This window comes from Falco naumanni, chromosome 5 (assembly GCF_017639655.2).
Source record: "Falco naumanni isolate bFalNau1 chromosome 5, bFalNau1.pat, whole genome shotgun sequence".
Classification (NCBI taxonomy): Eukaryota; Metazoa; Chordata; class Aves; order Falconiformes; family Falconidae; genus Falco; species Falco naumanni.
The window spans coordinates 37652900-37674988 of NC_054058.1; the positions used below are offsets into that span (position 1 = coordinate 37652900).

A 22089-nucleotide genomic window follows, 5' to 3' on the forward strand; every position below is an offset into this window, starting at 1 on the left:
CCACCACTAAACCATGTCCCTAAGCACAACCACTGCACATCCTCTAAAAACTTCCAGGGATGGTGAGTCAATCACTTCCCTGGGCAGCCTGTTCCAATGCTTGACAATCCTTTTAGTGAAGAAATTTTTCCTAATATGCAATCTAAACCTCCCACAGTGCAACTTGAGTCCATTTTCTCTTGTCTATTGCTTGTTACTTGGGAAAAGAGACCAACACCCGCCTTGCTACAACCTCCTTTCAGGTAGTTGTAGAGAGTGGTAAGGTCTCCTGAGTCTCCTTTTGTCCAGGCTAAACAACCCCAGTTCCCTCAGCTGCTCCTCATAGGATTTATTCTCTAGACCCTTCACCAGCTTTGTTGCCCTTCTCTGGACACACTCCAGCACCTGAATGTCTTTCTTGTAGTGAGGGGCCCAAAACTGAACACAGGATTCAAGATGCGACCCAGCAAGTGTCAAGTACAGGGAGACAATAATTTCCCTAGTCCTGCTGCCCACAATATTTTGTGTACAACCCAGGATGCTACTGGCCTTCTTGGCCATCTGAGCACAGTGCTGGCTTATATTCATCTGGCTGTCAACTAACACCTCCAGGTCCTTTTCCACCCCTCTTCCCCCAGCCTGTAGCATTGCATAGGGTTGTGACCCAAGTGCAGGACCCAGCACTTAGCATTGCTGAACTGCATACAATTGACCTTGGCCCATTGATCCAGCCTGCCCAGATCCCTCTGTAGAGCCTTCTTTCCCTCAAGCAGATCAACACTTCCACCAACTTGGTGTAGTCTGCAAGCTTACCGAGGGTGCACTCAATCACCTCATCCAGATCATTGATAAAGCTATTAAACAGAACTAGCCACAATACTGAGCCCTGGGGAACACCACTTGTGACTGGCTGCCAACTGGATTTAACTGCATTCACCACCACTCTTTGGGCTTAGCCATCCAACCTGTTTTTTTATTCAGCGAACAGTATACTCATCCAAGCCATGAGCAGCCAGTTTCTCCAAGAGAATGCTGTGGGAAATGGTGTCAAAAGCTTTACTAAAGTCTAGGTAGACAAAATCCACAGCCTTTCCTTCATCCGCTAAGTGGGTCACCTTGTCATAGAAGGAGATCAGGTTAGTCAAGCAGGACCTGTCTTTCATAAACCCATGCTGGCTGGGCCTGATCTCCTGGTTCTCCTGTATGTGCCATGTTATGGCACTCAGGATGACCTGCTCCATAACCTTCCCTGGCAGCAAGGTTGGACTGATAGGCCTATAGTTCCCTAGATCCTCTTTCCGGCCCTTCTTGTAGATGGGTGTAACATTTCCTAACTTCCATTCGACTGGGACCTCCTCAGTTAGCCAGGACTGCTGATAAATGATGTAAAGTGGCTTGGTGAGCACCTCCACCAACTCCCTCAGTACTCTTGAGCAGATCCCATCCAGCCCCATAGGCTTCTATGTCTCTAAGTGGTGTAGCAGGTTGCTGACCATTTCCCCTCGTATTATGGGGGCTTCATTCTGCTCCCCATCCCTGTCTTCCAGCTCAGGGGGCTGGGTACCCAGACAACAACTGGTCTTACCATTAAAGACTGAGGCAAAGAAGGCATTACATACCTCGGTCTTTTCCTCATCCTTCCTCACTATGTTTCCCCCCATGCCCAATAAAGGACACCCCTCCTTTTGTTGCTAATGTATTTACAGAAATATTTTTTATTGTCTTTTATGGCAGTAGCCAGATTAAGTTCTAGTTGGGCTTTGGCCCTTCTAGTCTTCTTGCTGCATAACCTCGTGACACCCTTGTAGTCCTCCTGAGTTGCCTGCCCCTTCTTCCAAAGGTCATAGACTCTCCTTTTTTTCCTGAGTTCCAGCCAAAGGTCTTTGTTCAGCCAGGCTCATTGGCTCATCTTTCAGCACATGGGGATGGTTTGCTCCTAAACCTTTAACAATTCCTTCTTGGAGAATGTCTAGCCTTCCTGGACTTTTTCACCCTTCAGGACTGTGTCCCAAGGGACTCTGTCAACCAGGCCAAAGTCTGCCCTCTGGAAGTCCCAGGTGGCTGTTCTGCTAGCCACCCTCCTTACTTCTCTGAGAATTGAAAATTTACCATTATGTGACTGTTATGGAGGCAAGACAGCCTCCAACCATCACATCACCAACTAGCCCTTCTCTGTTTACAAACAACGGGTCCAGCAGGGCACCTTGCCTAGCTGGTTCGCTCACCAGCTGTGCCAGGAAGTTACTTTCCACACACTTGAGAAACCTCTTCTCTGCTGTACTGAGCTGCAGCTCATTCCCACTAAGTAGTTAAATAGTCCTAAGGACTGTGGGAGAGATGGTCAGATGGAGGAGGAGCAGTGCGGTCTGACCTCTGGAGGAAGGAGAAACAGCACGGACAGTAGATCTGACCGATGGTAAAAGCCTTGTTGCAGCCTGCTAGTTTGCTTGTGCTGCAGCAATTGATGCCCCGTGTGAGGCTGACTGAGTTGGACTCAGACTATAGCAGTATTGTATTTCCAGCAGACATCTGGTAAGTTGAAGTCCCCCATGAGAATAAGGGCTAACGATTATGAGACTCTCCCAGCTACTTTTTAAATATTTCATCTACCTCTGCATCCTGCAATGCAGGGTGGTCTATAACTGACTCCCACCCTGATATCTGCCTTGTTGGCCTTCCCCCTGACTCTTACCCATAAATACTCAACCCCATTGTCACCATCATTAAGCTCTGGACAATCAAAACAGTCCCTTACATACAGGACTATCCCACTGCCTCTCCTTCCTTGCCTATCCCTTCTAAGGGTTTATAGCTATTCATTGTAGCACTTCAGTTGTGCAAGTCATCCCACAATGTTTCTGTAATATGCAGCTATATCATAGTTTTCCTGCTGCACAATGGCATTCAGCTCCTCCTGTTTGTTGCCCTCCTTAAGAGTGCCCGCACTTTTATCTCCTTCTGTGCTTTAGCACAGACCTATCAGGATCCCTCAGATAGATCCCTGTTCTTTTGAGCGAGGATCACATCCAATCCTAGATGAGCAGCTTCTGAAATACCAAGACTTGCAAGCAGTTGCAAGTGGTAACACTGGAGGAAGGGTATTTATTGCACAGGGACTAGGGCCACTACAAAGTGAAGGGTCACTGGGAGGACTGCAATAAGAGAAAGGGCAACATCAGCACTTTGTTAATTCTATTGACATGATCACTCAAACTATGTGGGACAGATTCCATGTTTACAGCAAAAATTCCATGTTTACAGCAAAGGGCATGAGCAAATCCCAGCAGAGGTTCTATAAAGCCTGAAGTTGGCTTCATGAATTATCCAAACACATTCAGCCCCTAATGAGGTAGTTCCTGTCAATGTGTGTGACCCAGTAGAAGTCCAGATACTCCTGGAAACCTGGTGAAGACCCAGCCTGAAACTGCTTCACAGAGCTCATCTAGCATCATCTGCTGTCTTATATGACTTTATACAGAACACTAAGCTACCTCATTCCTTGTATGTTTGAGTGCTGTCACATTGTGACCAGTCAGACTCTCTGTGCATCCTGAGGTTCTGTCTACATATCCTAGTGTATAAAAAGTGACGTGCAACAAAGAATTAAATTTTAAACAGGCTGATTTCCCAGACCTACATCCAGCAGCCTTTGACTGTATGGAAACATGAAAAATGCAGGAACACTCCCCTGCCCCCCCCCCGCCCCCAAATAAATTTACTTATAGTCCTTTTATTTACCTTGCACATTTTAGAACACAAACGGACAAAGTAGATCTCCTTGAATACATTACAAGGCACTCACTGCAATTATTTGTATTTTACTTATATCTATGTATATCTTTTCTCTGTGTGTGTGTGTCTGCGTTAAACTTTGGCAAATGCTTCACAAAACAAATGCTACCTTTTTCAGGTTCCCCACAGTGTGTTCTTGCTATTTCAGCCTAGAGACGTCAACCTTGCAGATAGTATAAAGCCTATTTCCAAAAAGACCAGTGACTTTTGAATGAAGCCATTCTGCCATCTGAAACGCATCTCAGATAACAGCTTCCACCCAGACAGCCTGCAGGTGTGAGCATGCAATTACAATCATGGCTGCAGATTCCTCAGATGCTCTTCAAGTGAATACCTACCCTGTATAAGCTTGAAGGCCCCACAGAAATGAGCTGCAAATGAAAAAAAGACGTCCTTTTCAAGTGCACTTCAAACTGGCAATAGACATCATCAAAGATTGATGAAGAAAAGCAAATTTCATCCTTGCTCGTGCTTGGCCTAGTATTTGAACAATAATTGTGCATTTTCTTCTTCTTCATTTCCACCTGCGTACTGCAGTTATAATAGATAGAGGCTGTCATCTGCCAAGTACCTGATAAAGCTCCAAGGGAGAGAGAGGGATGAAGGAAAAACTTCCTGAGCTCATATCTGCATTTCAGCAAAATGGCTGGAAAGATAAATGAAGATGACAGTTACATCACAGCCTTCCAATTGGAATTAATTCAGTACAAATCTAGAACTATCCTAACATTTCAAAAAGTTTTTCTAAAATTGTTAAACATTCTTAATATGAAACTACCTTCTTTTTTTCTACTTTGGTACTTCTCATCCTATTCCAGTGGACATAAAAAAATAATTATTCTGCTCCTTTTTGCAGCATTTTTTTCAATATTTGAATTGTAGCCACATTTCCCCTCATTCTTCACTAGACTAAACACATCCATTTATTCCAGTGCTGGGTTAAGTTTTTTAGATTTCTTATCATTTTTGTTACTCATCTTTGGGTTTTCTCCAGCTAACATGTATTTTCTTGGAGCGTAGTGCCCATATCCAGGCATACTATTTTATGACTAATATTTTAGCAAGCTTTTCACTTGTCAAAGTGAAAGGAAATTCTGTCACTGTTCCCTATTCACTTTAAATCATCATTATTATGTTGAATAAATAATATTTTTATTACATAAAGTTTTTAGGAATGTTATTGGGCATTCACTGACAGTTTCCTCCATTACATCAGTTCATATAGTATTTTAAAATTGTTCTTTTCCCATTGCTCAAACTTGATCTCTGATCAAGAGCAGTAACACCTAGTTGAACAGGCAGAAATTGTGCATATCCATCCTCACAGGTATGGCTGGTTAATCCTGGCTAGATGCCAGGTGTCCACCAAAGCTGCTCTGTCAATCCCCTCTTCAACTGGACAGAAGGGAGGAAATATGATGAAAGGCTCATAGGTCAAAATAAGGACAGGGAGATCACTCACCAGTTACTGTCACAGGCAAAACAGACTCGACTTGGGGAGACTAGCTTAATTTATTGTCAATCAGGAGTCAGAGAAGGATAATGAGAAATAAAAACAAATCTTAAAACACCTTCCCCCACCCCTCCCTTCTTCCTTGGCCCAGCTTTACTCCTGGCTTTTCTAACTCCTCCCCCTAGGTAGGGCAGGGAGACAGGGAATGGGGGTTGCAGTCAGATCATCACATGTTGTCTGCTGATCCTTCCTCCTCACGCTTTTCCCCTGCTCCAGGGTGGACTCTTCCACAGAAAACAGTCCTCCATGAGCTTCTCCAACATGGGTCCTTCTCACAGGGTACAGTCCTTCAGGAATGCACTGCTCCAGCATGTGTCCCCCACAAAGTCACAAGTCCTCCTAGAAGACCTGCTCCAATGTGTGCTCCTCTCCACAGGGTCACAGGTCCTGCCAGGAGTCTGCTCCAGTATGGGCTTCCCACAGGGTCACAGCCTCCTTTGGGCACATCCACCTGCTCCAGCATGAGGTCCTCCATGGGCTGCAGGTGGGCATCTGCTCCATCGCTGCTGCAGTACACACAAGTTATCAGGCTGCAACAAGGCTTTACTGTCAGTCAGATTCTACTACGCATGCTGTTTTTCCTTCCTCCAGAGGCCAGACCACACTGCTCCTCCACCGTCCAGCCACACCAATTGTCACAGCACTATCAAGACTAGCCAGCTGTAACAAGGCTTTTACCATCCCATACTAGGTTAACTTCAATAAGTAGTTCCCACACCTTGCTCCAGTACAGCCACCAACCCCCCACAAGGTTTCAAAAGTTCATCTACTGTCTGTGCTGTTTCTCCATCCTCTTCAGGCCAGTCCACACTGATTCTTGCCTCTGCTGTATGCAGATTCTTTCTTCTCTGGGCTCCTCTTCCATCCAGCCTCTCCTCATCCGGGCCACCTGCTTCTCCCAGAGCCTCTCCTTGTCTCTCCTACGTCCAGGGTACACTCTCTCCTCCCTCTGCTTCTTCCAGGTCTCTTTCTATCCAGTCCTCCTCTTCATACTGTCCATCTCTTCCCTACCCCTTAGAGCTATTTAACTACTTAGCAGGAACCAGCCACAGCTGCACATTATCCACATCTGCCAACCACCGCCCCTGAAGCCAGCCCACAGCTGTATATTATCAATGTTAATTAACCTGCCTTCATTCCTCTATAACAGGGGTCCTCAAACTTTTTAAACAGGGGGCTGGTGTGTGGATGAAGTGGCAGGCAGTCATCTATGGCTGCTTGGTTCCCCCCCTCCCCCGCAACCCCCGGTGGCTGGTGCTGGTGGTTCTGTAAATACCGGGGGCTGGATTGAGGGCCCTGGGGGGCTGTATCTGGCCCACGGGCCGTAGTTTGAGGACTACTGGTCTATAATCCCTCTATATGTTGTTAACCTCTGTGGGCTGCAGGGGGACAGTCTGCCTCACCATGGTCTTCACCACAGCCTCCTCCCCCTTCTTCTTCACTGACCTTGATGTATGCAGGGCTGTTTCTCTCATGTATTCTCATTCCTCTCTTGTGGCTGCTGTTATGCAGCAGGTTTTTCCCACTTTTTAAATATATTATCACAGAGGCATTGCCACTGTTGCTGATGGGCTGGGCCAGTGGTGGGTCTGTCTTGGAGCCAGCTGGCATTGGCTTTATCAGGCATAGGGGAAGCTTCTAGTAGCTTCTCACAGAAGCCACTCCTGTAGGCTTCCCACTACCAAAACTCTGCCACACAAACCCTATACAACAGACTATTCAATAGATCCAGAAAGTCTCTCCACCTTTATCTTGTAGTCACAGGCCACTGTGACTCTGCCACCTCTGCCACTGTTACTGAGCAAAACACAGTAACAACCTGTCACCCAAAGCAGGTACTGCTCAGAAATTACCACCTGATCATAAGGCCTTCCACCTGTCCAACAGATTTGTAAATGTATTGTACTGTCCCTCAGCAGAGGATCAGTTTGTAGCCAAGCAGCTCTTTTACTTCTAATAAGATCCATAAAAAGCTGACACTTTCATCCATAGGTAGTGGATAGTATGCTGAAATCTATGTTGCCATATATATGGTGTCTCTGTACACTAAGGAAAACAACTACTAGTATTGCAAGCTCCCAGTTTCTGACAACAGGCAAAAGTTTAAGCCTTTTGATTCTTGGTTTCAATTCAGTTAGCTAGAAACTGTCAATACTTACAAATGCACTAATGGTTAATGGGAGGCAGTCATCTAACTTGTTTCACACAGGGTGAGAAACAACTCTCTGATAATAATTACTTCTGGTCACAAGTGGCCACTGTTCCAAAGTCATTCAGTATCCAGCATCCTGAAAACTTGATGATCTGGCCATTTATTCAGGTATTTTGCATAGCTTTAGTTATTTTGAAAATACGCCTTTGACAAATAAGTGCTATTTAAACTTATTATGGATAAGTTTAAAATCAGGCTATTTTGTGATCTTAAATATTAAAAAACCACAGGGTCTGGAACAGTGCCTGGCAGATTTACAAATTAAAGAAGCTGTTTTATTAATTTTTCTGATGGAAATGGTGTTATGATGAGCCTCTCCTAAATATGGAGAGTTCTGAAGAAAATAAAATTATATCCATTCTTGAACATTCAGGGTTCAAATCTCCTGCCTTTTGTTTCCCCAAAATTGTTTTTTCTGTGCTGTCAGCAGAGACCTGAAAGGGAGAAATTTGTGTTATTGCAGCTGAATGCTGGAGGACATATTTGTTCTTGAACTGTTAACAGTATCTGAAGACAGTCAGGAGACTAACATATCAGGATGAGGAAGAAATTGTAAAAACTGAAACCTACAAAATTTCCTAGCATGCGCATGTCCTCAGCTGGCAATACCAAATCAAAACAGCTCATGTTCACACAGCACTAGAGCATGACAAGTAAACATCACACTACAGTTTCAAGATGTCCTTGGCTGAGATACCCTGCTAAAGCAAATTCAGTGGCTAACTAACAGCATGGGAGGAACAGTGCTTAGCAGTTGGAATCTACTGCAAAACTATATGGATCTATTCTAAAGCCTGTGATAAAGTAATTACATAGAATTCAGAATTTACAGTATAAAGAACAGATGGAAGCCCTTTCCATCACACAATGCAATGAAACTTGTTTCCTGTCCAGCACAAGTACAACCCACAGAGGATGAGGCTGGGGTAAGAGAAAGACACAGCTGAAAGGAATTTACTGATCTGATACCTCTCCTTGACAAGGCTGATGAACAAGAAGCCTAACTGGGTGAAGCTGAAAGAGTTGAAATGGAGAATTTTCTCCAAGATCCCCAGCTGAAACCTTTATTTTTGCAGTATAGAGCTAATTTCAGCCTCTGCATAGTTCATTTGACCCTCTTCAAAACCCTGTGTGACTTCAGTCCAAAGCAAACAGTCCTGTCCCCTCAGATGAGAGAGGTGAAATCTGCAGCCTAAACAGAAGTCTCTTGACCTTTGGATGTGACTTATGTTTTCCAGGGATATTGTGTGCATTTAATAACTGGCATGTTCTAACAAAGACACATTTTCAATGCTGCTGTGAGGGAAGTGACTGAGTATGTCAAACAAGAACCTGCATCATTATTCTCGTCTGGACCTTTCTCTCCCTGTGACTAACATTTAGAAGAGTGGCATTAAGTCAGACTTCATCTCTTTCTAGTGTTTCCAGCTTTCTTTCCTCCTGTACACTGAAGCACAACAGCTACAAAACTTTTTGTGAGGAAAACAAGAAGCTCCATCTCCCCATTCTCTGTTCAATCTCATACTCCTCATGTGCTACATGTGCATAGGCACACATCCACTCCCCATCATAGCAATGCAGGCCCTCCATAGTTACAGGATGACCTTCTGTCTTGTTTCACTGTGGAAAAGTCCAAGATCCAAAATTTATCCAGCAATCTTTTGTAGTTTTGTTGGCAAGAGGAAGGGCAGGTAAGATTTTGATTCCTTGCAGTGTAAGCATTGTTTAAACACATATTTTCCTCTGATTAGAAATTATTTCTGACAACCAGTCTTTGCAGTTCTAGGGTAGCTAAATTTGCTGGTACTGCAGGGCTGAATACATAGTAGAAAGGGTAGAATTTTCCTAGATGGCCCCAGGAGAGCTTAAAGAGCTGAGAGGGTAAAACATGAGATCACCATAATTAAGTGGTATTACATTTATTCCCAGCTCAACTGAGAGAGATTACTGGCAAGGAAATTTACACATTTTGAACTTGTGAATTTGCCATTTTATGCACAGACAGAATGACAACTTCCCTAATTTGTATTTTCCTATTATTGTACTGATGGAAAAGACAATTTGAGTAACAGGAAAATATGACCGTAAAAAGCTACAATAACTAACACAGTAGAATCATATAAAGGAGTAATACTTGGAAAAAAACAACTTCAAGATTGGCTGCATAGTTGTCAATTTTTCTGTATTGTTTTAAAGTAGTAACCAGTTTTACATCAGCTCAGTGTCAGCTCTCTGTAAAATCCTCAGAAGTCTGTTTAAGTTCCCCATGCATGGCTTGTAGCATGAAGTGGATGTTGGGGCTTTTTGGAAGTGAAATGGCAAACCAGATTATATTGATGGAGCTCTGTGGATCTGAACAAATCTTAAACTTCTTTTATCCTCATGTTAGGCTCCACGTTCTTTTCCACATGAATCATGCCTGATACCATTGGAAGATGCTCCTGACTAGTGTCTGGACAGAACATCTCAACACATACAGGCTGTAACTCTCTATGAATCAGGGATATTTATCTGTCATACCGCAAAGGTATACAAGGCAACAGAAAGAGCTGGACAGTACAAGAAGCTATTTAGGTCACCACCCAGTTTTAATGTTTATTTATTTTTAATCAGAATTTGCACATCACCTAAACTTCATGGGGTTCTCTAGTTTTTGCACCTCTGGATAACTTAGCAAAGAGTAATCAGAAACAAAGGAGCTTCTTTTGCAGAAAGGATGGCTCCAGATCTTCCTTTGCAGATGCCATTCTTTGCTACTGGATTTTCTTTTCTTTTCTTTTTTTTTTTTTTTTTTTTCAGGACACAGGCATTTTGCTGGTACTTTTAGCACTGATGAATGCTTGCAAGTATAAACACTTACAATGTGGAGTGCATTGCATTCAAGTTTGCAGGACATTCTGTACATGCTTTGCTGACCTATATATGCCTTCTGGCTCTTAGTCAAGGATGCGAGGCAGTTGTTTCCTGCCATGAGTCATCATTCAAGAATGGTATTTAAATAGGAGGAAAAGGAAGAAAAAAAAGTGAACAGATTCTAGGGAAAAGCAAGTATCAGCCTGTGTTTTTTAACAGAGAGAATTACAGGGTTTTTTTCCCTTTTTAGTGACCATCTTTCTAGGAAATCCCAGGAAAGTCAGTGTCTCATAGTTTTCATTACACTACAACAAGCCGAAGTGGAAATACTGTATTAGAGCATAATGCTGACCTTGTCTAGCAGTAGTGAAGGAGATATTGCCCATGTGTTTGTCTCCCCTAGAGTTTCACAGTGAGAAATTTTATGAATACACACATGCACAGTCCTTTTTTATCAATGAAGATACAGTCTTAGAATAAAGAATAAACTTTTAGAAACTGGGTCAGTTGTGCAAAGGGTGCACAGGCTAATCTTTACAAATACTGGGTGCCTCAAGTTAAATGGCTATTTTGAAGTAAAGTCAAGTGAAGACAAGCTCTGTTGAGAGGATGGGATGTGCTGAAAGAGACTTTTTCTGAGTTAGTCTGCATCTTGCACCTTCCCCTTGATTTAAAGAATCAGTCACCAATATTCGAGCGAGCAGAGGTTATCTTTATTTGGCAGCGCTGGGTGCATGGGGAATCGCTCCACCAAAGTCATGCACACCGAGGGGATTTTTCAGTCTCCTCTTTATACAAGCAACTCATACCTATTCATTAATTTTCCAGGAAATCGTTTATATATTCATTACAATTCCAGGAAGTAATTTACATATCTCACTAAACTAGTGACCATGATTTAAGTCCTTGTCTTTGCCACGTTGTATAAACAACAGGAACTTAGGACCAGATAGCCTTTTTAAAGATGACAAATCCAAGGACTTAGCAATTAGTACATCTGTCATGTTAGCAATAAGCGTCCTTGGACGTTTCCCAACTTTTAGATAAACATAAGTACATCATCCTATAGATAAGTGGTACATCATTCATCATTCATTCCCCCCTTTTCTGGTAACTTTTGCAAATTCTTTTGCAACTACAAAAAATCATTATGCCTTATGATCATTTTTTGACAGCACCAAACAAAACATTGAAGTAATACACATATTATTCCTAAAACTATTACAATAAGTATTTTAATAAAAGCATGCTTTAACCATTCCAAATTAGGTAACCACGAAGTCAGTTTGTCCCATATAGCTTTAAAATTCCATGATAAATCGTCTTTAGTAATTTCATGCAGGATCTGCACCTTGTTCCATATCTTATGGATGTCTGTTTAATCATTCCATCCATCAGATTGGGAACAAGTATTTTGCCCTGGGTTTCCAGGACATGTTCCTCCTGTCTTGTTTGAGCTTTCTAATGACAGTTATTATCACTTTTCATAACTACTGTGGTGGTTTGGTTTAATAATTGTAAATCAAATCTGGGACCCAACTTACATGTTTTATTATCAAATAGGCAATATCCTCTGTAATAAGTAACTAAGGGTAATTTGCTGATCAAATGGGGTTTTAGCAAAAGGAATGATCTTGCTGCAACAGATTTGAGAACGTTCTGTCTGGCGAGAAAAGACTTAACCATGAGGTTGCAAGATGTACTTTCTCAAGGCAAATGTTAAACCATAATCTCATGTTACTATGACAACTTTTGTCTTTGTTTAGACCTTAGTGTAAAAATAGATTAGTTTTGTAATATACAGCTTCTTGCTACGTGACTGAAAGCATAACTGTTTGCTTAAACCGGCCTTGAAGCTGAGGATAAAAGGGCTGTGTTACTTGTCGGAATTTGCAAGCCTGGATGGAGCTGCGACTCCCCGGCCGCCCTGCGCGCTGTTTTTGCTTTCCTGCCTTAATATATACTTAGTGAATTTATTTCGGACTCTAGTTATTTCAATTCAACTATAACATCCTCCACCATCGCTTGGCTTTTTCCAAAAGTCTGGCCAGGTAGGCCATTTGTCATCGAGATAATTCCATTTTTGAGAGGCCACTCCATACGGGGGTGTTATCAAGCCTCCTTTAGGAAGAGAGGTACATATCCAGCATTCCTTAGCTTTCGTAGCATTAACAATTATTTGCAATGTTTGAAGATGGGTATTGTTTACCCATGTTTCAGTTTCTAATATCACTACAACAGTTACAATTAAATCAGAATAACTTTACACAAATGTCCCTGATCCTTTTTGACAGTCCATTGTGTCCCTGGAGATTTCTTTACGATCTAAAGAACCGTAGTTTCATGGATCCTGCCAGGGTGACAGCCCATGATTTCTCAGGAGCCTTCTTTATCTGAGAGTAGTGAATCCAGGCTGGTTGTTCTCTTATCTTGACGGTGGTGAAGGTTGTCAGCAGCACCTGATAGGGTCCTTCCCACTTTTCTTCCAAAGGTTTCCCTGAAAAAGGCTTTATATACACATAGTCACCAGATTTAAAGGAATAGACTGGTTGATCCAACCCTCTGGCCCTTGTTCCCAATACTTGTTTATTTATAACTTTTAATTGTCCCTGGAGGGTCTTCACATATTCACATAAATATCCCTCCCCTAACTGCCTTAAATCTTCTCCAGCAAATTGTAACTGGTACGGTCTCCCATATAATATTTCAAAAGGGCTCAAATTCTCCTTTGTTCTCAGTTTAGTTCGTATTCTTAATAATGCCAAGGGAAGAGATTGTGGCCAAGTTAGATTTGTCTCTTGTCCTATTTTGGCTACCTGTTGTTTAATTAAATGGTTTATTTTTCCACTTGCCACTTGCTTGAGGCCTATAAGGAGTGTGTAATTGCCAATCTATTCTTAATACTGTATTATTTTGGCACAAAAGTGTGAGCCTCTATCAGAAGAGATTGTTGCCGGAACCCCAAAGTGGGGAATAATCTCATTTAACAATCTCTTCGTTACCTCTCTTGTTTTATTTGTTCAACAAGGGAAAGTTTCTGGCCAACCTGAAAATGTATCAGTCATAACTAATAAATATCGGTACTTCCCCTTTTCTTGGGAGTTCAGAAAAATCAACTTGCCACTGTTGTCCTGGATAATTTCCTCTACTAATGTTCCCTAGTTTTATTCTATTTGCTACATTGGGAGTATTACGTAAACACACTTTGCATTGCCGAGTCACCTGTTTTATTACAGTATATAAGTTTCACCCTGTCAATTTCTGATTTAGACTTTTATATAACATATCAGCTCCCCAACGAGTCTTATTATGTTCTGTTAGGGCTGTGGTCCTTATAAAATTGGATGGTATCACTATACGGCCATCTGCCAAATAAGCCCACTTATTTAATTTTATTTTACTGTTCATGTCCTGAATTAGCTTTAGGTCTTCTTTAGAATAGTTTGGCTCCTGATCTGTACTTACAGTTTGGATTTTACCATCTGGTATTAAGGATAATTCCTCCTTTCCCACTTCCTCTGCTACTCGTCTGGCTTCGTGGTTGGCCAGGCAGATTCCAATTTCCAAATCAGTGCCTCAGTGGGCCATCTTATATTCTTCCTTCCTGGATGACCCTCTTATAACGGGGGGGGGCCACTCCTCACATCAAGGTCTGGCATGGCATATGTTCCCACCGCTCAACGCCTACTGGGTTGCAGCCAACAGTGGAGGTCAAGATTCTTCTTGGTGGCAAACACAGAGGCCAACCCAGTCTTGCCCTTGACTATGATAGGAGGCACTTGACCAACCTTATTCCTTGTACTTCATTGTCAATGCAGAGTTTCATCTGCACATCCCATAATAAGTCACTGTCATGGCAAAACACACAGATTTACATCAGTAGAACTACTACAGAGTGTATTTTATTTTAGTTTTTATGCCAATATCCCCCACAGCCCTGCTGACCAAGGGATATTGTTTTACCTGAACTAGGCAGGCCTCCCGCTTATCATTTTTACTGTAGCAGGCAAAGCATTTTTCACCTTATCTGGAATTTATTCCCAGATATACCTGGTTAAAGATTTCTTTTACTGAAGCAATTAATTGTAACTAGAGGAGACAGCATACTAGATTAAACCATTTTCATCTATCAAAGCATGCTTTCCTTGCTGTGGAATGCCCAGAGAAACATCTTGCTAGACTCCAGCTTTTCCTGATGCTTTCTGTTTTGTTTCTGTCGAAGTGTTTTTTCTATCTTACAAGCAAGATTATTTTCTCTCTGGGGACTATGGGTTGGCAAATTAAATTGTATACATTTTTCAATGTTGTCAAAATTTGGGGGATTTTGGTTTTTTTTACTATAATTTTTGACAGGAACAGGAAAAAAAACAGAAGGAAATATATAGTAATTAAGATGTGGGAGGAGGAAAGAAGGTGAGGAGGGAGGAAATGGGACTCAGCCGGCCAAGAAAAACAGATAGAACATGGAGGATGAACAGCAAGAGGTAAAAGGAGTAGTGATGGGACTTTCTTGTGCTCTTACTGTGAATAGATAGAATAAGAAGTTCACAGGTATTACAAAAACTAAACTAAAAGGATCAGTAAAACTGAATCTGTCACGAAGATTTTTCCAACTGTTCTCAGGCTAGGAGTCACTGAAATGGATTCATTTGCTTGGTGGCTCTCAGCAGTCTGTACAAAATGAGCTGATGGTTATTTTCTGAGGAAGTAGCATTCATGTCCATCTACAGGGCACTGATCAGTTCTTGTGTTGGCAAAATCTGGTAGAAGGCCTATTACAGCAAGAGCACAGAAACTAAACTGCTTTTTGCTTTAGCACTGGTCTTGTGGGTTCAGAGAAAAACCAGAAGGGGAAGGAAGAAGTAGAGTGGGTGCAAAAGTTCATATGCTCCTACCCACACCTTGCCTCTTCTGAGGACAGACAAAGACTTTCACTGTAAGTGATCTATCCAAGGCAAAAGGTTCTCTTTCAAAAGCAATGCAGGAAAAAGAACCTTATTCTAATATTATTAACACTCAGCCACAGGGGGAGGACAACACCAGCTGTCCCATCAGTTTGTATATAGTATAGGTTGGCTTTGAAGCTGAAGTCAACTTAACAGGGCCACAAAGTTCAGCTGCTTGCTCCTATCCCCAGCTGTCTGCCATGCCTTTCAATGTGCTGATAAAAACCCTTTATGGGGATGTATTTTACATCAGACCACAGAAATTATCAGTTTGGAATGTAACTTTACAGGTGGGAAGATAGATTCCCCCCTCATCCCCCTTAATGACATAATTAACAGTGCAGCTTGACACACCGATTCACACCAAGGAAGGATGAATCCCATTCACAAGGGAGCAGCAGCAGGAGGAATAAATATCCTGATGATGCAGAGAAAACAGTATTTGGAATGACTGCTTTGGGTCGCCTGCTGAAGGGCTGGCTGTTTGTGGGAGCACTGGGAGAAGCTGTGTTAGATGAGGGTTTGAGGTCCTGAAGAGCTCTGCGCCTGGCCCACCACACCAGCCCTCCCTGTGGGTCTGGTCACCTGCAACTCTCTTCTTTTCCTAAGTATTCCATAAGACTAATATGACAGTATTAGTCATCCTGTCTGGGAAAGGTGGTGTACAAAGGTTCACACTCCAGCAGGAGTCACCTCTTGTGGGGGAGGGCAGCAGCTGGTCTCAGAAGGCAGGGCTGGTTTGATGAGGGTGGAGCCTCTTTCAAGAGCTTGTAAGCAGTTCAGCTTAACTGGCTGCTGCTACCAGGGAATGAAGTTCTATGCATTCAACCCATTCCCTCATTGGTAGCTGTAACAGTAATGTGGTTTCATTTAAAATATGAGATGCTAAGAGCTTAAGCCACAAGGAGTGGTTAGAGGCATTTCTATTGATAAGGAACAACTTCCCCAAATCCCTTGGCATTGAAACCTGACATCAGAAACAAAATTTAACAACTCTTGGAGGGATAGGCCACAAGCAGCACTGTACAGAGGCATTCCTGCAGAGCGAAGATAGAAGGCCTCCAGATCAGCTCTGGAGCATGGTAATGTGTGGGAGCTACTATACTTGTTTAACAGGTTTAGTCGGCCCAGACCCAACACCCCTGGCACTGTCAGCATTTCTAGCACAGCAGACATCACCTCCTGGCAACTGTGAACTGACAATGTCTTCTTCCCCACCTGAAAAAACTGACAAAAGACACACGAGAGTCAGAAGGCTTCTCTGAATCTATGCATGGACTTGTCCCTCCCCTCATGTTGGGGAGAGTCCCTCCTCCTAACAATAAAGAGAAAAAGAGATAAAGGCAATGGGAAACCTGTACACACAAACTCAAACCTGTCCTCTCTAAAACTGTTTTGATCTGCTGAGGATGGGAGGTGGCACAGACACTGAATATTCTAAAGTACATCAAGCCAAAGACATTTGAGACTCAATACTTTTGGACACAGGCCTTGTTTACATGTATGAAGTGGGTTTCAGGACCTCTGGCTAAGTTGGTGCCTAGAAGATCACTCCTCCATGGTTAACTGTACCCCCAGACCTCTTTCAGACACAAAACGGATGGGTCTGGCTTTAAGCTCTGTCCAGAGGCAGGGGAAAAAAGCAAGATGGCTTGCAGACTTCCCCTTGGACACCTTGCCCACCTAATGCTTTAACTGAGCTGAAGGACAGTCTGGTCCAGTTTCTTACCCAAAGCCTTGCTTAGATTCAGCTTTATAGCTTCGAAGTGGAATGAATAAACAACTATCCTTTGTCAAATTTTGTCACTTAGACATTTACTCTAAGTAAATACTTTATTAAGAACTCATTTACACATGAAGCTTTTCCTGATTAAGTCCACGTGTGGATACTTTTGTTCTGAATAAGGAATATCCATGTGCAGTTATTTCAGAGCAGCCATTGCACTTTCAAATTCATTGCCTCCCCCAGCTCACATTAAGTTCTAAGTGCTGCTAAAACAAACATATTTTTGAGAACTTGTCTACCTGCCAATATAATGTAGAAATTGAAGGCAGAATGAGTGCTTTTCATGTTAAAGGGGTGAAAATAGCTGTTGTACTCTTTAAATTTACACCCCAAACTTGTTTCACAATATTTCATTTGTACAGATATATATATATATATATAATTATTTTTTTCTTCCCCTGTGTCACCCTAAAATTCCTAGCTTTGCTAGAGGGAACTTTCTCCATTCCAACGTTCCATGATGACATGATATAAGGAAAGTTTATTGGACAAATAGGAATATTTCAGGGGAAGAAACATATTTGAATGGTTATTTGAATAAAAATGCCTGTACAGGAGCCAATGCCATTGGGCTTAATTACTTCTTCTATTTATGAATGTTTAATGTTTAGTTTGTTATATTGTTATCTCACTATTTCCAGCCATTTTTCTATGTAATTTCCCTTGCTTCATCACACCTAATTCCATGGAAAGGTCCTCCTGCAATTAAAAGTAAAACCTATATGGGAATCAAAATATATTCCAAGCACAGTGTGCACACACTGACAAAGCTGCTGTAATTATGGTTGATGATTAGTAATAAGTATGTATTAGAAAAGAAGATGGAGAAGAAAAGCAAAAATATTCTTGGCTTTTATAAAACTCTTCTAAAATTGGAGCATTTTTATTTTAAGATTTTAATGTTGTTCTTCCTAATTTCTTAAAGTTTGACTGACAAAGCTAAAGAAAACTCAGCCCTCCCAGTCTCCATGACTAATGGAGTCACAGAGCCAAAAATTCTAAGAATGAACGTAACTATAATGCAAGAGGCACTGCTGCCAATTTGTTTCTGTTCAGAGGATGGGCAAAAGAGACTCACTACTGATGCCTGTCCACTTGCAAAGTCTGCTGGTACGAACATGTAACTATCTTAATAAACATTTCTCAGTAGAGGCAAGACCTGCTGCTAAATGTCCTATGCCCAAGGACAACACCGTAATCTTGATGTCCTTTTATAAAGTTTGCTTTTATTGATCCATGTCTTTTTTGCCTACCAGATGTGAGCAGATTGCCTGAATCACATGAGAACAACAATCTGGATTTGGCTCTAGGACTTGATCACATGAGAACACAGAGACATGTCAGCTGCCATGACCTACTTTAGCTTTCTGGGAGGAGATGCAGCCCCTTCATCATGATAAAGCCCTCACATAGGTGAGCACATATGATCGTTTTTATGAGATTTGTTGTACCTATGAGGAAAAGCAAGTCCATCTCTTATGTAGAAATATGTCTGGTCTTGTAGTGAGTGTGGCAATGGAGGGCAGTTATCAGTTGTGCCTTTGCTATTCTTTTGAGCAAATAATGCATTCCTCCTGGCAGCTTACAGTCTGCTGGCTACCAGCTCAGCTCTGAAATATGAGCTATGGTAGGTGGGGGAAGGGAAGGTCAGCCTTGAAAGGTGTGGGAGAGGATTTCCATTCCAGACATAGGCACTTGGTTACAGCACTATTGTGTACATCTGAGTTATTTGAATGATCAATAACAAAAATTCCCTCTCCTCCCCACTCCCCTCTTTTTTAGCAACCCTAATGTAAGCATGAAGGAAGATAAACACTTTTTGTTATATTCCACTGGTTTAATAGTCCTGATTGCATTGAGCATTTCATGGTTAAGACTTCAAAGTGCTTCTGCCTTTTCCTTTTACATATTGATGTACAGTTTGCTTGAAAATATGTGTCCTGCTCAAATTACATTAAGAAAACATTGGAACTATGATATACACCCACCAGCTAGACATAAATTAGCACTATTTGAAATTCTGCTGCAGCATTTCATCAGTTTTCAGCATTTTTTCTCTCGCAAATTTACTTGTTAATTAATTCCTACGTTTTTTTGTGTGTGTTTGTTTTAGTCTTCATTTAATCTCCTTCACATTTTATTCGTCTCCTCTGCCAGCCTCCCTTCATAATTTTTTGTCTTTCTCCAATCAACAACGCTTTCTCCTTTCCTCCTATGCCTTGTGTAACTTTCCCAGCCTATTCTCTCTTCCTATTCCCTCCTCCCATTCTCTTCACTATACTCGCTTCTCTTCTGGTGCTATCTCAGGGGACCTGTCCTTGACTCTTCTAATCTGATGTTTACACTCTGCAAGAAAAGAGACTAATGATAGTTTCACTTTCCTGTTCTGTTCCTCCTTCCCTCTTTTCGACAAGTTCTGAGTCAGCAAAATACTTAAGACAGTAAAAAACTTGCATTCATGACCAGGCTGCCATTTTAGATTATGGAGATGCATAATACCTTGCCAATGTAAACTCTTCATCAGGAAATCTACAGAGAGTCAGTTGATTCTTCTCTGACCTTCTTCAAGCAGTTTTTCAGAGGTGCTCTGGGCTGGATGTGGCCATCATGTGAAAGAATTGAGAGCTTGTGCAGCAGCTCAGGTTCCCCCCTCTCAGGTAACTAAGAGAGACCACCAGGCAACACCAGCTGCAGGTTAGACAGTTAAAGAGGAGACTACTGATCCCCTAAGCCTCTCCAGTAACTCCATCCTGTGTCAACAACCATAGCGCAGAAAACATTAATAGGAGTTTTAGAGCATGGGACCTCTGGAGAAAAAACCCAAACCCTTAGCTTTAAAATTTATTTCTTGTAAGTCTCCATTATTCATTAGTTATGATTACTTGTATTACAGCAGACAGTTGCTAGTGCGTTATAACTGAGGGTTCAGAATAGTTCTAATTATAACAACTTTTTATACATGGCACTCTCTGAAGTATTTGTGTGTTTAAGCTTTCCACAATAAGCCTTGAGAGTTGTCCCTGTTTAATCTCAGCTGGAAAGTATTTTGAAACGCTCTAAGCAAAATTAATTCATCTGGGTTTGGGTTTTTTTTGTTTTGTTTTTCTGTTTGATTTACCATGAGGAAAGAAGAAAGCATTTTATTCTCTAAATACATTATTTGCCAAAGTTCTCACTGCTGTGGTCAAGAACCCAAAGTGGAGAGCTATATCTCTTGCTCTCAAAGATCTGGAGAATTTTAAAGCAACAGTAAACTTGCCCTTAAGCCAGACTACTTCTGGCCTCCCTTATCCCAAAGGCCATTACATTCACTTTTCCAGTGAGAGGTTGAATTCCCCCAAGCAAGTGAATAAGTAAAAATGTTTCTACCCTAGATGTTAAAGAAAGTGGAACTAGAATCAAAGAACTACATGTAAAGTTCTAATATGGGTTTTTATCTATAAATTACAATAGAAAATGAAGAAAACAGAGTAACACAGATAAGCAATTACTCATCCTAGAAATATATCCTATTGTCTGTATTTCAGCCCTTAACACTAACAAGACTCAAAGCATTTCCTAAATGCTACAGCAACAAAGAATTTGGTTTATTTTGTATGCATAATAAAAATGAAGAAACCTTGTTGGATTCTTAAGAAGATGGAAAAAGCAAAGAAAACGTCAAACATATAATGACCAGCCAGGATCAGTATGTCCCCAAAGAAAGAGAAACAACATACTGTTCAGGTATCGTAAAGAACCATCAAAGAGCCCACATTTCTTTGTGTTACGAGTAAGTTAAAAGCTGACCAAACACCAAAAGCATGAATCAGGCTTGTTTACAATTAAAACCAACAAAAGCTATTAGCCAAATAGGCTCAACTTAATAACAAATCTAGAGACTTCTGAGAGGTGACCTACCACACAACTTCAACCTCCAGCAAGAAACGCAAGGATTCTGTGGGTGTTTCCTTTACTGTATAATCCTGATTCATTCCTACAAAATGTAGACTGCATATGGCAAGATTTTGTAAATTACCATAACGCTTACTGGAAGTATGGGATAATCTGGAGTTGCGCAGACAATCTTCATTCTGGTATTTTTGGATTTCTATTGGTAATTGTTAACAGAAAATGAACAAAAAATGACCTATTTTTTTATTCTTCCCTAGCAACTCAAGCACATGATGTCAGCTTGACACTTCAGTCCTAGACAAGACATAGTTACAGACTTTTGTGACTTGTGCTAGCAGAGAAATAACTGGGGTTGCATGTTTTCATTCACTATGCTAAGTGCCATGCCCTTGCAAGTGGATTTTACTACTATCTGCTTACATCTGAGGACTAAGGAAATTTAGAAGTCATTAATTTTATTCCAGACCTGAAATAGAAATGTAGTGCATCAGTCTTAAGCTATTCTGCCTGTTTCCCTTGAAACTGACCCTTTCTGCATCAGTCTTTCCATGTTGACTCCCAAATCCTTGCTCTCTTTTACCTCTATTTCTAGCCCATACTTTGTTGCCCAGCTCATGCAAATTTCTACTGTTTTCCTGCCAGGAAGGTTCCAGTCTCCTCCAAGATCCAAGACAGATGATTTAATACTCTTTTACTTTCACGGCCTATATTATCCTTCTCCAAGGCCTTGGCCCAATGGCTCAACAGCCTCCACACTCCACTTCCTCAGTTCTCCACCCCATTTTCTTGATCAGCCAGTCTACTGTGCTTCCATATTAAACCACAGTCTCTGTGTCTGTTTTCTGTATTTTCTTCTGATGTCCCAATTGTATCCCTGTGATACCTGTGCCAGTCATAGTTCCTGCCCTTTTTCCATTTAAATTAGGTCCCCTCTTTACAGTGCTTGGGCATCAATGGAGTAGAGTAACTGAGAGAGGCATTTTGGTTTTAGTCCTGTTGTTTGGCCGCAGTCCAGCCCACAATCACGTCAGAGCTATAACCAAAGACCATGCTCAGTCCTCTGCTGTAGAATGCTTGATCTGGATGCAAGAAATGTGACAATGATTAATATACT

At 41.6% G+C, this 22089-nt stretch overlaps 2 long non-coding RNA genes across 2 annotated transcripts; one reads left to right on the forward strand and one right to left on the reverse strand.

The window, feature by feature from the left end:
* Nucleotides 1-5264: 5264 nt before the first annotated feature.
* Nucleotides 5265-6865, reverse strand: LOC121088945. The gene is made up of 2 exons (XR_005828086.1): nt 6731-6865; nt 5265-5814 (listed from the first exon to the last, which is right to left on the reverse strand). It is a non-coding gene; the product is annotated as an uncharacterized LOC121088945 (long non-coding RNA).
* Nucleotides 6866-17878: 11013 nt separating this feature from the next.
* Nucleotides 17879-20688, forward strand: LOC121089441. The gene is made up of 3 exons (XR_005828212.1): nt 17879-18494; nt 18864-18950; nt 20609-20688. It is a non-coding gene; the product is annotated as an uncharacterized LOC121089441 (long non-coding RNA).
* The last annotated feature ends 1401 nt before the right edge of the window (nt 20689-22089 follow it).